Raw genomic sequence first — 13977 nt, 5'->3', positions numbered from 1 at the left:
CCATCAGCTTCCAGGCCAAACAAGGGAGCAGAAGTGCTGGAAATGATGGTGTGCTGTGGCACACACTTTGTGGAGCAGCCTCTGGGAGGGACGCTGCAAACTGTGATGACTGAGAGTGGCCTGGAAGCTAAATCCCATGTAACTAAGGGTGTCGATTCATGAAACACTTAATCCGATTTAAATGCAAGCTGCTTCTAGCAGAGGTGGCCTCCTCACATCCCACATGTGCATTCCCACCCTCTCCCTTCTCTTGCCTCTGGGCATCCCTGAGCTGTAGGTTGACTCGGACCCTGTTCACCCAGTAAAAAGCAGATGACATTCACTGTAGGCTCAGTTTGTGTCAGGCCATAACTATGCATACAAGGATCTGACCTAGGAGGCCCCATCTGGTAGGGCTGAAGGAGAAATGCTGCTCTGTTTGGTAGCCTTCACTTAGACTGGATTGAGTAAAAAGAAACTGGAGTGTACAGAAGCCAATTTGGATAATACTCAGGGCTGAACTGTATCCAGCAGCTCAGGAGACTAAAAATCAGAAAACCATTCAAAGCTCCTCTTACCTACTTCATGTAGGAAGCACACACAACCTGGAGCCTTGCACCAAGCTCCAGTAAGCAGAACTGCAAACTGAGGAGCCTTCTTTTGGAAATATCACTTGGAAGAAACCAGCCAGCCAAAGGTGGTTTGATGGGGCTTGCTGATACATTTATACAGGTGAACAGTCTGGAGGCCAGGAAGGAGCTCTAGTTTCCAGATAAACATCCTCTCTCGCATTCACTTTACTACTGATCACAGCTCTCTTCCATTTCTTTTACTATTCCTTGCTCCTGTTTCAGGACAGGGATAGCAACGGTTGGAGAGGGGCTGGGGTTCAGTGCTCGCACAGTGCTGTGAGGGAACACAATCCAAACTAAGCATCCTTTCATCACTGCTCTTCTTATGCCCTCATTTTAAACACAGCTTTTCCATTCCAGGTGTAAACACTTTCCAGGTTTATCACCTCTGGTTTCTGGAAATGGGCATTTGTTTTGGGAAACAAGTGGAAGAGCAGGATTCTGGCAGGGTAAATTCCCAGTTTCCAGCAATCTGTTGCACAGGGCCTCGCTTCCAGAGCACAAGACTGCTTCTCTGTTGTGAGAAGCTTGTGGTGATGGCTTCTTCCAGTCTTGTCTGATGAGTGTGCTTGCAGAGTGGTAACAAAAGGTGTTACAAAACTTCTGGGAGGAGCAGCAGATCAGGGAATTTTGGGGAGACATAGGTGGGAGCTGAAAGTGAGAGACAGGAGAACACATCTCGGTTTAACCTGTGATGCGAAAACCAAAATGAAACAAAAAACCCCAAACCAACCAATGCCCCCTCCCCCCACCAACCCTCAAAGAAATCAGGACATAAAAGTGTGGATAAAAGCAGGAAAAAACATGGTAGTTCTTCCAGCTTCTGCTTCCCTGTCTTGCTCACTGTGTTCTCCCTGTGTTCGGTGTTGGTCTATTGCTGCTCTGTGCTCTCCCCTGCAGTGCTGCCGTGAGTCCCACGTGCTCCTCCTCAGTGGCTCACAGAGTGGTGCTCCAGGGGATGTTCTCTGAGACACAGCTGCAGATCACCCAGGTGGGTGCCCACCTCAGGCAGGTGGGCTGGGAGCCCCTTGCATTTCCAGAAGTGTCCTGCCTACCAGCCCAGCACCAGGCACCCGAAGTGATGTGGACACGGCTTGTGTGTGACATTAGAGGGGCTTCCCCGTGCCAGGATGTTGTGGGTGAAAGTCAGATGATGAAGAGAGGTTTGGGACTCTCTCACTGCCCTGATAACACACCTCCCCACAAAAGCCTGTGGGCTCTACAAGAGCTCCTCTGTTGCAGCTCAGGACACACATCCTGGCTCTGCCCCTGCCCACAGTGGCACAGCTCCATCCCGGGCTGCAAATGAGGCAGTTCCCAGCCTCCCAGGGGGACAGTGAGGGGAACAAGTAACTGGCACAGAGCACAAGTCCTGGCAGACCTGGAGAGAGATGAACAGGTACTGAGCAGTGCTGGACTCCAGACTCGGCAAACTTAACAGTCGAAGCCATTATCACACCAAGTAAATACATAAAAATAGATTACTGTAGGTGGCTTTACACAGTAATGTCCTGCATGTACCATCTCTGAAGTCTTTAGTGAGTTCCTTCTCCAGTAAAATCTGATCTTTTTTATTATTATTTTTAATTCTGTACCATTCCAGAAATGTCATCCTATTTCCCGCTGTCATACAAAGTGCCCGAGGCTGTGATTGAAAAATGTTATGAAAAGACTCATATTCTGTTTCTAATCTGATGTGTTTCTCTCTTTAGAGTGCCTGCTAGTTTCTTTTTGCCTGCATGACATTTCTATTTTGATCTAACCTCTTCTTTCCCTCTGCCTGTTGCAGTGCCTCTGTCTCCATGGCCCATTTCTCCTTCACAAGTTGTTAATGTGAAAAAACTACACTGCCCCATACCTGGGCAGGTCAGCTTCGAGCACTCCTGAATCACAGCTTCAGCTCATGTTTACGGTGGCTAACAATGAAAAGTGTTTTTTACACTGAGGATAATGGTGTATTTGCACTGTAAGATAAACCTTAGATGTAAAAATCATTATTTATTTAACAAGCACATCAAAGAATACCACTGGAGAAGGGAATTTCAAAGTTTCCCAGAATAATCAGATTTCTGCTATTATGTGAGGTATTTTTTTTCTCCTGACTCAATAATAATGAGTAATAAAAGTGTAGTTCTCAGAAGTCATTTAAAGCATTACCAGACTGAGAAGAAAAAAAAAAGGAATCATTTCCTTAGAAGCTAGAAATCTAGTAAACGACAGGACTGCAGAGCTAATGAGAGAAAGAAAGGTCTGACTTGGAGCAGACTGCAGCACTTCTGAAACCTGAGAAAGATTTTCTCCTAGGAAGGAGGAGAAATACCATTGGGAAAGCTCGCTGCTTAATTTCCTACAGTACTTTCCTTAATTAAATGCATATTTAAATAAGCAGGAGCTCAGCAGTGGAAGTATCCTATAGCATCATTGTGCATTGTGCTCCATGGCACAGAAGCACCACTGAGGGCACCCTGTCCCCAGCATTGCATATTCTAGGTAGAGAGTGCCACAGAAAAGACATCCTTTGTGGATCTCCCCTTACAGATTTGTCTGAACAACTTTCTAAAGCCTCTGATGACTGACTGTGAAACAAGGCCCCAGTTGATTAAGAAACCGAATGGCTTGGCGGAAGAATGAGGTCCTCAGTTTAAATTCAGGCTAGTTTCCGTTTTCTTAGTCCTTTCCATGGCTCACAAGGAAATTCCTCACAGTTTTTTAACCCTTTGCTCTGCCTGGCTGAGCCCTGGGAAGATGTGGGTCACCATGAGCTTTCTTTGTTGGCAGCACCTCGATGCTGGGCTGACCCTGTGCACCTGGAGCCCCAGAGTGGCAGGAAAAGGGTCACCAGGCAGGGCTCGTGGGAGAGCTGGGTCCCCATGACCAGGAAGGAGGAACTAAGGGAAAAAGGAGGCACGCAGCAGGTGAAGAAAGGCTCACACAAGAGATACTTTTTTCCATTTTTCTCATAGTACTTTAAAGTACTATCAAATGCAAAGGTCTATATTCCTTTGTCCTAAATACTGTATTAAAAAAAAAAAATCTGTTTCAAGTGGTTCAAAGTATACAACTGAAAGCTTTTCAGAAATAATAATCTGCACGTGTGTTCCAGCCCTGGACAGTGATGGATCTGCTGCAGAGAGTCCTTCCGACAAAGAAAGGGGCTCCTTCTTGTGAAATGTGCAACACAGCAGGAATGAAAAGCTTGAAAGGATATTTATCTATGTATGTGACAGACCATGTCAGTTTAGTTTTAAAATCAATATAGGCATTGTGATGATTTCTAATAGCAGGAAGCAAGACTCTTACATCCCTTGTCATGAGAGCTGGTGAAGCCAGGACAGGGAACACACGGGGGAGATTAGCTCAGGACAGGAGAGAAAGGCCAATTTCAGAGTATAGATCCCACTAGATGGATTTTTACTGTGTCAGGAGAAGTAAAAAGGAGGCTTATCCTCAATGAAGTACAGTACTTTTGAGAGAATAATATTAACAACAATAGTATATAGAGCTGATCATAAGGAAATTTTTTCTGGACCAGCTCCAAGAAACAAAGTCTGGACCAAAAAAAAGCCCTGCAATAACATGTGTAATAAATATAATACCTTCTTGAACCTAGAAAGAGAAGTAGGAAGGCTGTAAAGAGCAGTATTGTGCATGACTTTTGTGGTATTTTTGTGGAAAACTGACTAACAAGCACATGATGTGCAGCTTGGTAGAGTGGGGGGAAAGTGCTGGGACAGAAACCTGAGTTTTCAGAGAAATTATTCTCACTGACATTAAAGCAAACTCAGTTCACATATTTGTAGGAGAAAAACTCATCTGCCAAATTTCTAATGAAGAGGTAGCCATGATCAAGCCATGAAAAAAAAGAGGCATGGCAAACGTTTTAAAAAATGGCAACATACTGAGGAAAGTCTATATGGAATATGCTGGCTCCAACTGCAATATTGAAACAGCTGTTGAATTTCAGTCAGAAAAAGCATAAAATATTGAGCACTGGTAACACAAGCTCCAATTCTGAAACACTTGTGTGACAAGCAGAAGAGAAACTCATTAGGCAGCTGAAAATGTCACAGAACTAATTGTTTCATTTTGCTAGCTACCCTCTGTTGCATGCACATCAAAAACCACTCATAAAGATGAGGAATATTCAACTTTTTTAGGAGCAGAAGTAGACTTTGTGACATCTGAGCACCTCCATGCTCCAAATTCTTTCGGTCTGGCACCACAGTAAAGAAATGTCACTTATCCTATTTTACAGACAGGGAGGTAGATGAAAGCAAATGAAGTGATTTTCTAAAGGTTGCCCTGAGAGTTTGTTCACTGGTCAGGGACTGAACCCCAGCCCCCAAAGAAATAGCTAAATCTTTGACCACTGGATTTTTTTTTTCCTGAGTTGTGAAATGGGTCATTGTTAATAATCCAGAATGGTTTGTTTTCTCCTTTGACAGATTTAAGGGTTTTCAGTGCCACCTCCTTGTTCTCTTGTACTTTATACAGAGCATGCTCTGCATATTTGGTTGAAAGCCAAGTGTGCCTCAGTTCCCCACCTGCTCATTTTATGTTGCAACTTATCTCCCATCCCACCTCTGCATTGTCTCTTATAAGTGTATCTCTAATCTCAAGCAGTGTTTAGCAAACCCAGATACCAGTGTCACAAGGGGTGACTGCAACAGTAGTGCCCCTCATGGTCTCCATAGTGCATCTCTGGAAAACTTGAGCAGCCCTCGGAACAGATCACTGGGTGTTTGAGATTATTTTCAAGAACCTTTGCTAAGTATTCACCAGGAATAGGGAGACAGCTGTTAACACTCCAGAAATACCAAGTGAAGGTTTGAATGCCAATCCAGAAAAGGAGTTGAAAATATAGTAGATGATTTATCAAGAGCATATTGGAGAAGTGTGAATAGAGATGATGCTGTCATGATGTATCTTAAAGTACCTGATATTCAAATGGCTGCTTAGAGATTTCCAGCTAGACACAGCAGAATTCATGATAATTGCCAGCATTAAGGGGGTCTATGTTAAATGGGCACCAAAAGGAAAAATGTGAAGAGCCTGAGGACAAGGAGATTTGTTGAGGACAATGGAATTTGGCTGATTTGGTTTGTGGAGTTTTTTGGTTTGTATTGTTGTTTTTGTTTTGTTGGGGTTGTTTTGTTTTGTTTTTTTAGTTTTGATTTTGGATTTTTAAAAACATTCTGACAGAGATTATTATAAAATATTAAGAAGAAAATGGCATTTATCACCATCCCACTTGCTAGCAGTGGCAGTTCTCCCACTCTCTAGATCCAGAAAGGATGGAGAGAGGACTGAGGTCTGGGGATGGAGCACTGAGAGCAGGGAAGTGAGTGTGGTGGGGACTGAAGGAAGAGCATCTGCTGCTTTTGTTTCTGCCGCTTCATCTCTGTTGGTGTCAGAGGCAGCTGAGACGTAGCCAGACATACCAAGGGAATGACTTGGTCCAAATAATAGGAATTGGTAATAAAATATAAGGGATACTTGGCAAGAGGGTTGTACAAGAGAAGAAATGTTTTAGCCTGAGGTGTGAGGTGTGAATTGCTGAATGCAGCATGTTTAGGAAAGATGGATGCAAAATCAAAGCAGCTGCTGGCACTGCTTGAGTGATCCATGAGCTCGGTTTTGTCTACGTTGCTCAGAATTGGCTTTTGGCTTCTGCTGCTCTATTACTGCACTGTTTTGACAGTAACTTAATATAAGTAGGAGTCAGCTGCTCTGAGAGATGTGTGTGTCCCACCTGGGAGTGCAGTCCAAGTCCAGCTGGTAAGTAGCTGGCCATGTGTGTGCACAGATGCCACTTTTGTGCACACAATTGCCATGCCATTGCCAAGAGACGTGTGTGCGAACAGGAAACTCGAAAATCAAGTCTTGAAGGTATGAGGGTTATTACCGGAGATGTAATGTACCTTGACTCTGTTTAATAATAGCATCTTAGAATGAGGCAATCCTAATGATCACAAAAAGAGACCAGCAAGGTTTCGTGCATCTTGAATACAGTGTATGGATACCTGAGGCTCTGACTCTCTGCCTTTGATGCTTGGTAATTATTTCTTTCTATGCAAACTGGGCTCTAAATGCTGCTGAACTGGAATTCAGTCGTCCTGTGTTGCTCTGCAAGTGTGAACAGACCACTCCCCTGAAAGATGAGGGAGCTCTGTGGTGTTTGGTGGCTGCCTGACACTGGTTCTACACACGTGTGAAAGACTGAGGTCAGACTTGCTGTATTTGACTGGAACACTCAGGTTTAGTAAAAATATCTTTGTTTTGCTTCTGAAAGGAAATAATATCCAGTAGGCAGTTCTCTGCTCTTGATGACAGTGAACACGCAGTACAAATGATGTAATATTAGATTGCTCAACACTCAACATGGAAAAAAAGCTCATAAAAATTGGGTATGTGAAGATTTATTGAGAGAAACCATGGCAAGCTACCAGGAACTCTTCTGTGACAGAAATAGCCACCCTAAGAAAGCACAGTCCAGAGCACCTCTGAGGTCAGGGCTGGCCAGACATGACCCTGAGAAATGGTTTCTCCAGAAGCACAGAGAATCTGAAGTGACTTAGAAGAAATGGATGGATGTGAGAGGCTGGTGCTCTGAGCTCTCTCAGAGCTACTTTAGGCCTAATACCCAGCCTTTCTCTTACAAGGGACTAAACCCAGCAGTTTGATAGGTGCCATTTATTTAACACAAATGATTGTTCAGCCTGAACAAACACCAGTCACAAGGGGCAGTCATAAAGGCACCAGGTAAGAACACTACCTTTAGTCCAGTGTATGAAACAAGTGGGAAATTCCTTAGAAAAGCTGAATTTGCTTTATGCAGCTCATTGCCATCTGGATTACCTTCCTGGACCTTCCTGATTGCCAAAAATAGCTTCCTCTGATGCCACAGGGCATGAGAATGATAATGTAAGGCCAGTGCAACATAAGGTGTCTGACTCCTGTTGCTTCTCACACCATGTGCCTCTCACCCCTCCAGGCACAGTTAGAAGAATCCTCTATGAGGGGACTTACCTGCAGTTATTCAAACCTGGGCAGATGTTTTACATGGCCCTCCATGACCTCTGAACCACAGAGTGCACCAAATGAACTGTAGATATTGGCTGCTTCATGGCATTGTTACTCAGAGGAGGCACATCCACATTCTACTGCAAAAATACAGCTCTCAGTGTCAACTATCCAGGAACTCCTGAAGGTAGAAACCCTAATCCATGTATTTATGATCTTTGAGTAAGTGACTCTGGAGATAAGCTGGAACGAGACATCATTTCGGCGGTGACCCTTTCTCCTCGAGCACTGACATCTTTCCTGAGTGCCGTCATCTCAAGGGAGGGCACTGGGGCTACCACATCAATCATTTCTTAAGTGTTGTCAAGCCTGATGGGGCAAGAGCAAGCCTGAGCCAAGGATGCTGCTGCCTGTGTGGGACCTTTCTGACTGAACAGCTTATCCACTGGGCCCAAATGGTGCAACTGGGAAACAAAGCAGCAAAATCCTAGTTGACAAAAGTGGATGGAGGCAAGCCAGGACTAGAACAAAACAAAAGCTGCAAGTAAAATATAGATCACCTCAGCCCAGTTAAAAAAAAAAAAAAGAATTCTTGTGTGGCTGGGCTAGTCCATGCAGTGATGAGCACAGAGAAGGCTTGAGGACTTGGACCTTGATTTATGCCCCTCTTATGACACTGAAACACAGTGGGGAAGGCAGAGCTATCTATCCAGCACAACAACAAAAATAGAAAAAGTCATGTTTGTTTTTCTTTTAGAAGGAGGTGATATGGGACAGCTTCTGGTTCACCGTGTCCTGTCTTGGTTAAGGGATAGCTTTAATCTCTGGTCTGCTGGGCTATGTGTGTTTGAGGTGAAAAGGTGCTGACCCAGGGAAGACCCTGAGAGAGAGACTTCGGTGCAGAGCTGAGGTTTTCTGAGACTGGTCCATGACCCCACCAACTTACATGTGGTTTCAGAATGCAGACAGCACACACAGCTTGGAGACTGGAACACACCCCAGAACTGTTATGATTGCTGTGGAAATGACAGTTGCTCTCTGTGGAGCCACAGCAAGATGGATCACTGTGGCAACATCCTCTGTTCAGGAAGGGACACTCCTGGTACTTGGGCACCAGCCAGAGGTTCAGACGTGGGAGGGAAATGTGCTCCACCGGAGCTGTTCAGCCCCACACAATGACTTCACGGTGCCTAATTACTTCCAGAGGGAACCACTGGCTGGTGCAACTGTCCGGCCTCCCAATTTCTGGCATGGTGAAAGGTGACCAGCCTGGGACAGACTGAACATCTTCCCTCGCTTTCCTCATGGTGTTAGGATTCATGGATGGGACCGTCTGCTGAAGCCTCAGAAAGAGAAGAAGATTATGCTGGTGCAGCCAGGAAGGGGACCAGCAGAGACAACCTTGTGTGTGGCAGGAGCTGGCCTTGGTCATCTGGCCAGAGTTGGACCTGGCACCAAAAGGGACATAAATGAAGTGGGTGGGAAGTTGTGGAGGATAACCACAGGACAAGAGCATGGGCTGCATCTGTCCACAACGCCCACACACCATGGGAATGGCACTGCTGAGGCCTGGGAAACACTTCAGCATCCTGTGTGTCCCCCGCTTCCTTTGTTTTTCCCTTGTGGTATCATTCCCTGCAAGCACTGACCTGAGCAGATGTAATGTATTTAAGCTTCAGTCTAACTGTTTGTACTAAAAAAATGTCTTTTATGATTAAAGGTGCTTGTTCTGTTATTGGTAGTTACAAAAAATTTTCCTGAACCTTACTGTTTCTCTATTTTTTAAGAGTATCTGTCTCCCATAGTGCTGCTGAGTTTTACCTTTTAATTACAAACAAACAAAAAACCCAATCCCCAAACAAAATTGATGTCATATGTTTTTATATATTCACCATGTGTTGTAATATATTAAACCTTTCTTATAGACTGACTGATAGTGGATAGTGGTACTTTAGTCCTAAACACAGTCCTAAAGAGTTAGATTTGACCTCATCTTTTTTTTTGTTACATACATACCATTCTTCCGAAGCAGACTGCTCTTGTTCCTCAGAAAATTGAGACATTAATTCACAAATTAGTGTGGCACTATTAAAATAAACCCCACCCTCTTCTGAAAGAATGAGTTTGAATTGTGAACCATTTAGTCTACTTCTGCCTTCAGAAAATGAAATGTCACTTAAGAAATTATTAGCCTGAACTCCAGCTTGGAGAAGGGGACAGGGGAAAGGACCTTTCCCATCATGTCTCAAATTAATTCTTTAAGCTTCGAACCAGTTAATCCTGTCTTTACTGTTGTTGCAGCACAAACTGACTCAATGGGATGTCTGGACTGAACCATAGGCAAGAATCTCTCCTCCCAAACAGAGAGGATTCCTGGAAGAAGCTCATGCTGGAATTCAGAAGGGAGTGGGCAAACCCAAGACACTGAGGCATCAAACACACCAGAGCTGGTGAGTGGAGAAATAAATTGGTGAAAATAGAAAAAGAGTGCTTATCAATATGATGGTAGGTGCTTTATACATGTAAAACTTATATACATATATATATCTAAAAATATATTAAAAACCTTGCTTTAACCAGAGTTGAGTTTTTAATTGCCAAGGCCTAGAGAGCTAGAGAGGTCACAAAAAACATGACAGAAGGCACGGAAGATGAAGATCATTAGCATGATCAGAATTTAAGAGCAGGCAGGAAAATAAAGAGACCAGAAATATCTTGCTAATAAATAACAGGGTATTCAAAGCAAGACCTGAAGTATGTTAATTAGTGGAAAGGCAAAACACCTTTACTTTTAGCCAAAGACTGCCTGATCTGCCATTTCACACATTATTTTAGCAAAACTACCAAAGCAAGATTTCCTGTGTGTCATGTCAGCCTGCAAATTCAAGCTGCCTTTGTTTTGGGAAGAAGGCAGGCTGTGAGATGCTGAGGTTTGGCTGAGGTGTCAGGTCTGGCTGCCCTGTGAGGAGGGAGGATTGTGAGAACAGAAAGCTGGAAGTCCTGTGCTTGGGGCAAGCCCTGGTGCACAAAGCGCAGCCCGGTTGGGTCAGGCAGGAGCAAGGGACATTTGCATTGTGCCCCGGCTGCTGCTGGGTTTCCTTCCTGCCTGAGGGGCCAGTGATTACAGGCTGCAGCTGCTAATTATTTCAGAGGGTGGTTTGAACCTTTGGGGAATCAAAGCCATAGCACTTCTCTTCTGGACTCTTTGTCCTTTAGGGGTTTACTGCTGGCTGAGCAGGCCCATAGCTTGCTTTCTCCAACAGGCTCAGCAGCAGCCTGTTTCATCCAGGCAGGTTGAAATCAAAACCCTGAACCTTGTTCATCTCTACAGGCCTCTGAGAGAGAATAGTAATCAAAATTGATTTAATATTCTTGGGCTGAGTACTGAATTTCTCTTCAGAACTAATCCTCAGAGGATACAATATACTTGCTAGCCCCAAAAGTCACTTGAGTGGGTGGATAAAACACAACAAAACCACCCCAAACCAAAAACCTGAATTCTTAATCTGTAAATCTCTGGAGAGAATTTTAGCTTTTTATTGTTTCCCTATCAATAAAATGCAGGAAATAGTACTAAATGCTTCACCTGTACAACTTCCCATTATTTATCATATCAAATGTCCCTTCTTCCAAGCCTTTTGGTTTACTCTTGCAAATAGATTATGCAAGCATGTCCTACAGTTCAGCATATGGAACAGAACAGATCCAAACTCTGTTCAATCAAATGCAAAGTGCCTTCATGTGCTGCTGCTTCAGAGTGTGAGCTCTCAGAGAAGGCAATGCTCTGAATTGTATTATGAGCTGAGATTATGAAAACACCCAGGTAGTCTTGGAAAAATGGATAATCAGTAAGTATTCACTGGAGTTGGCAGGCAAGCACATTTTGCAAATGCTTGTTTCATAAATATTTATTTTAAAAAATGAATTTTGGGAGTTTTCAGACAAAAGAAGCCATAAAGAGTGAATAGAAACTTCAAGATTAAAATTATTGTGCATGTGATTTATTTTTTTTTGCTTTACATTCCTTATAAACTCTTTTATTCTTTTTCAGTTTGAAAGAACTGAAGAAACTAACATCTACAAAAACCTGTCTCAGGCAAAACGTGGAGTCAGTGCCAGGTATGCAGAAGAATGAGTCAGTAATAAAGAAACCTACAGCTTATAACCAAAATGCCTCGAGCTGTTTGCATTAAGTTCTCTTGAATAAACTATGTGCTGCATATTTCCTGAAGAGCATGACCAAAAACGCACTGAGACCGTGGATCTCCAAGTAGGTTATGGCTAAAAGCCTGACTAATGTTTGATGTGTCTTTTTGGTTCATATCCGAAAGGATATTTGTTTGTTTTTACTCATTTCTTACTCATGAAAAAAACCAACAACAACCCATTGAACTTAAGTGGGGTTTACAATACAGGATTCATTTTTCATTTGTTAGAGAGCATTTCCTCTAGGCTGTAGACAAATTGTTTCCCGGCACAGAAAAATCTGTATTGATGTGGTCAAGATTTAAAATTTAGTAATGTACTTCCTCTACTGGGGATGTTCTGAATTTTTTCAGTGCTGTGATTCATTCTGGTGGTGGAACTAAACTCAACTTACTTATGTTGAATGGCAAAAGAACAACAAAAACTTTCCAAAATTTGAAAATACCACTGAAAAAGAATAAAAGTACAATTGTCTTCAGCCATTATGGGCTGCCCTAATTTGAATCACATGGGAAAATGCTTTGTAATGGCTTTCTTCTTTCACTCTTCATTGGCACCAAACCATACCAAACCAAACCAAACCCTTTTCTTTGTTCTTTTCCTTTATGCATTGCTTTTCCATCTGGTTTTAGAAGAAGCTGGTCCTTTGGGTTAGCAAAGATTTTGAAGTACTAGAGATCTTTGGTCATTTCCACAGATTTCCTGAACAGCCATGGACTGACCACTTTACCTCCATTACTGTTCTGTAAAATGGGAATATTCCACTTTACCTTAGAAGGTTTTTGCTAGAAAATCTATTTATTGCTGTAAGATGTCCAGCTACCACAGGAGTATTCAAGGCATATATACAGTTTGTATTTTCCCTTACAAGTGTGTGCTGTGTAGAGTTTAAGCTAATAAGTCCCAATGATGATTCATGATGAGGAATTCACTCTTAAGAAGAACAAATTTGAATAGATTTAAATACATACATGTGAAAGAAATATGTGCAGCCTCCCAGCACTCTTTGAAATATAAATGTGAGAATTCCTTTAGGTATAGTGCTGGAAGCCTTCACGTCAGACGATATGGGCAGGTGCCAGGCAGAAGGAGCCAGACTGATATGTGCAGCTTTCTGCTGGAAGACCCCAAAGACTGCAACCCCCTATCACTCCCAGCCGTGGGGCAGGTAGTGGGATGAGCTCCATTAATGCCTCCTTCATTACTTACTTAAATTAGTTACTACTTAAACCCAAGTAGAAGGTTTATTCCTGTTCGTTCTGGACATACAGTCTTTTGTCTGCTTTTCTATACCAGCTTCTTCGTGTTTGATATTCATTTTATTCCCCTCCTTAGAGTATTATTTACAACTGAATAGCAGAATGTTATAGGCTGAGCTGACAGGGCACTAAATATAGCAATAGCAGGGCACTTCCCCACTCTAATCATCTGCTTCTGCTTTTATGTAGATAGTAAATGATGGGCCACAGAGGGAATTGCCATTTGTCTCTAGGAGATACATGTCAAAGGAGTTTAAGCGCTACATCCTGCCCACACGAGGGAAATTAATTTAGGCTTGATGCAGCAGTGCTGGCTTTTCCTAACACTGAGGAGTTGCAGATGAGATCTTTAGTCCTTCAGCTGAGTGCCATAGAGACCATGTTTTTGAATAGGGTATTTACAATGGCAAATGGCACCATTTCTAGCCTGAAGTAACAGGCAAATTCAGCCAAAAAACGGTGCCATTCATTCAGATCATCCCCCTCATTGACCCCGTTGCCCACATACGTCTGTCTGGGCCTTGGGAAGCAGCCATTCCTTGGCCGGGGCTCGGCTCTGCCCCACCAGGACCCGGGCCAGCCTCAGGGCTGCCATTTGCTTTGTTTGTGTGTTGGGCTCATTCCTCTGACTTGCCTTCCCTGAGCCAGCTGACTTGCCTGTGCTTTTTCCCCTCTGCCAAGTCTGCTTTGCTGCCTTCTTTCAGGTCTGGAGCTGTTCTGCTGCCTGCTCTTTTAACAGCTGTCCAAGTACACAGGAATAGTCAAACCAACGCTAAAGCTTCGCCAGCTCTGCTCACTTGGGTCCTACAACTTAAACGCAGTGTGTGAAAGTTTAAGCAGCAGCTTCGTTGATGGGACTTAGCCCTAAATCCACGCAA

General features: G+C 43.4%; 1 long non-coding RNA gene across 1 annotated transcript in view; it reads left to right on the top strand.

Moving 5' to 3' along the window:
- Positions 1-11891, top strand: part of LOC125330963 — a 39125-nt gene extending 27234 nt beyond the window's left edge. The window contains exons 3-4 of the long non-coding RNA XR_007205791.1: positions 9936-10084; positions 11686-11891. This is a non-coding gene — a long non-coding RNA (uncharacterized LOC125330963). The remainder of the gene's footprint in view (positions 1-9935; positions 10085-11685) is intronic.
- Positions 11892-13977: the final 2086 nt, after the last annotated feature.

Source organism: Corvus hawaiiensis, chromosome 10 (genome assembly GCF_020740725.1).
Source record: "Corvus hawaiiensis isolate bCorHaw1 chromosome 10, bCorHaw1.pri.cur, whole genome shotgun sequence".
NCBI classification, from domain to species: domain Eukaryota; kingdom Metazoa; phylum Chordata; class Aves; order Passeriformes; family Corvidae; genus Corvus; species Corvus hawaiiensis.
Note: the sequence above shows the minus strand (reverse complement) of the source record. Positions and strands in the feature narration are given on the sequence as shown.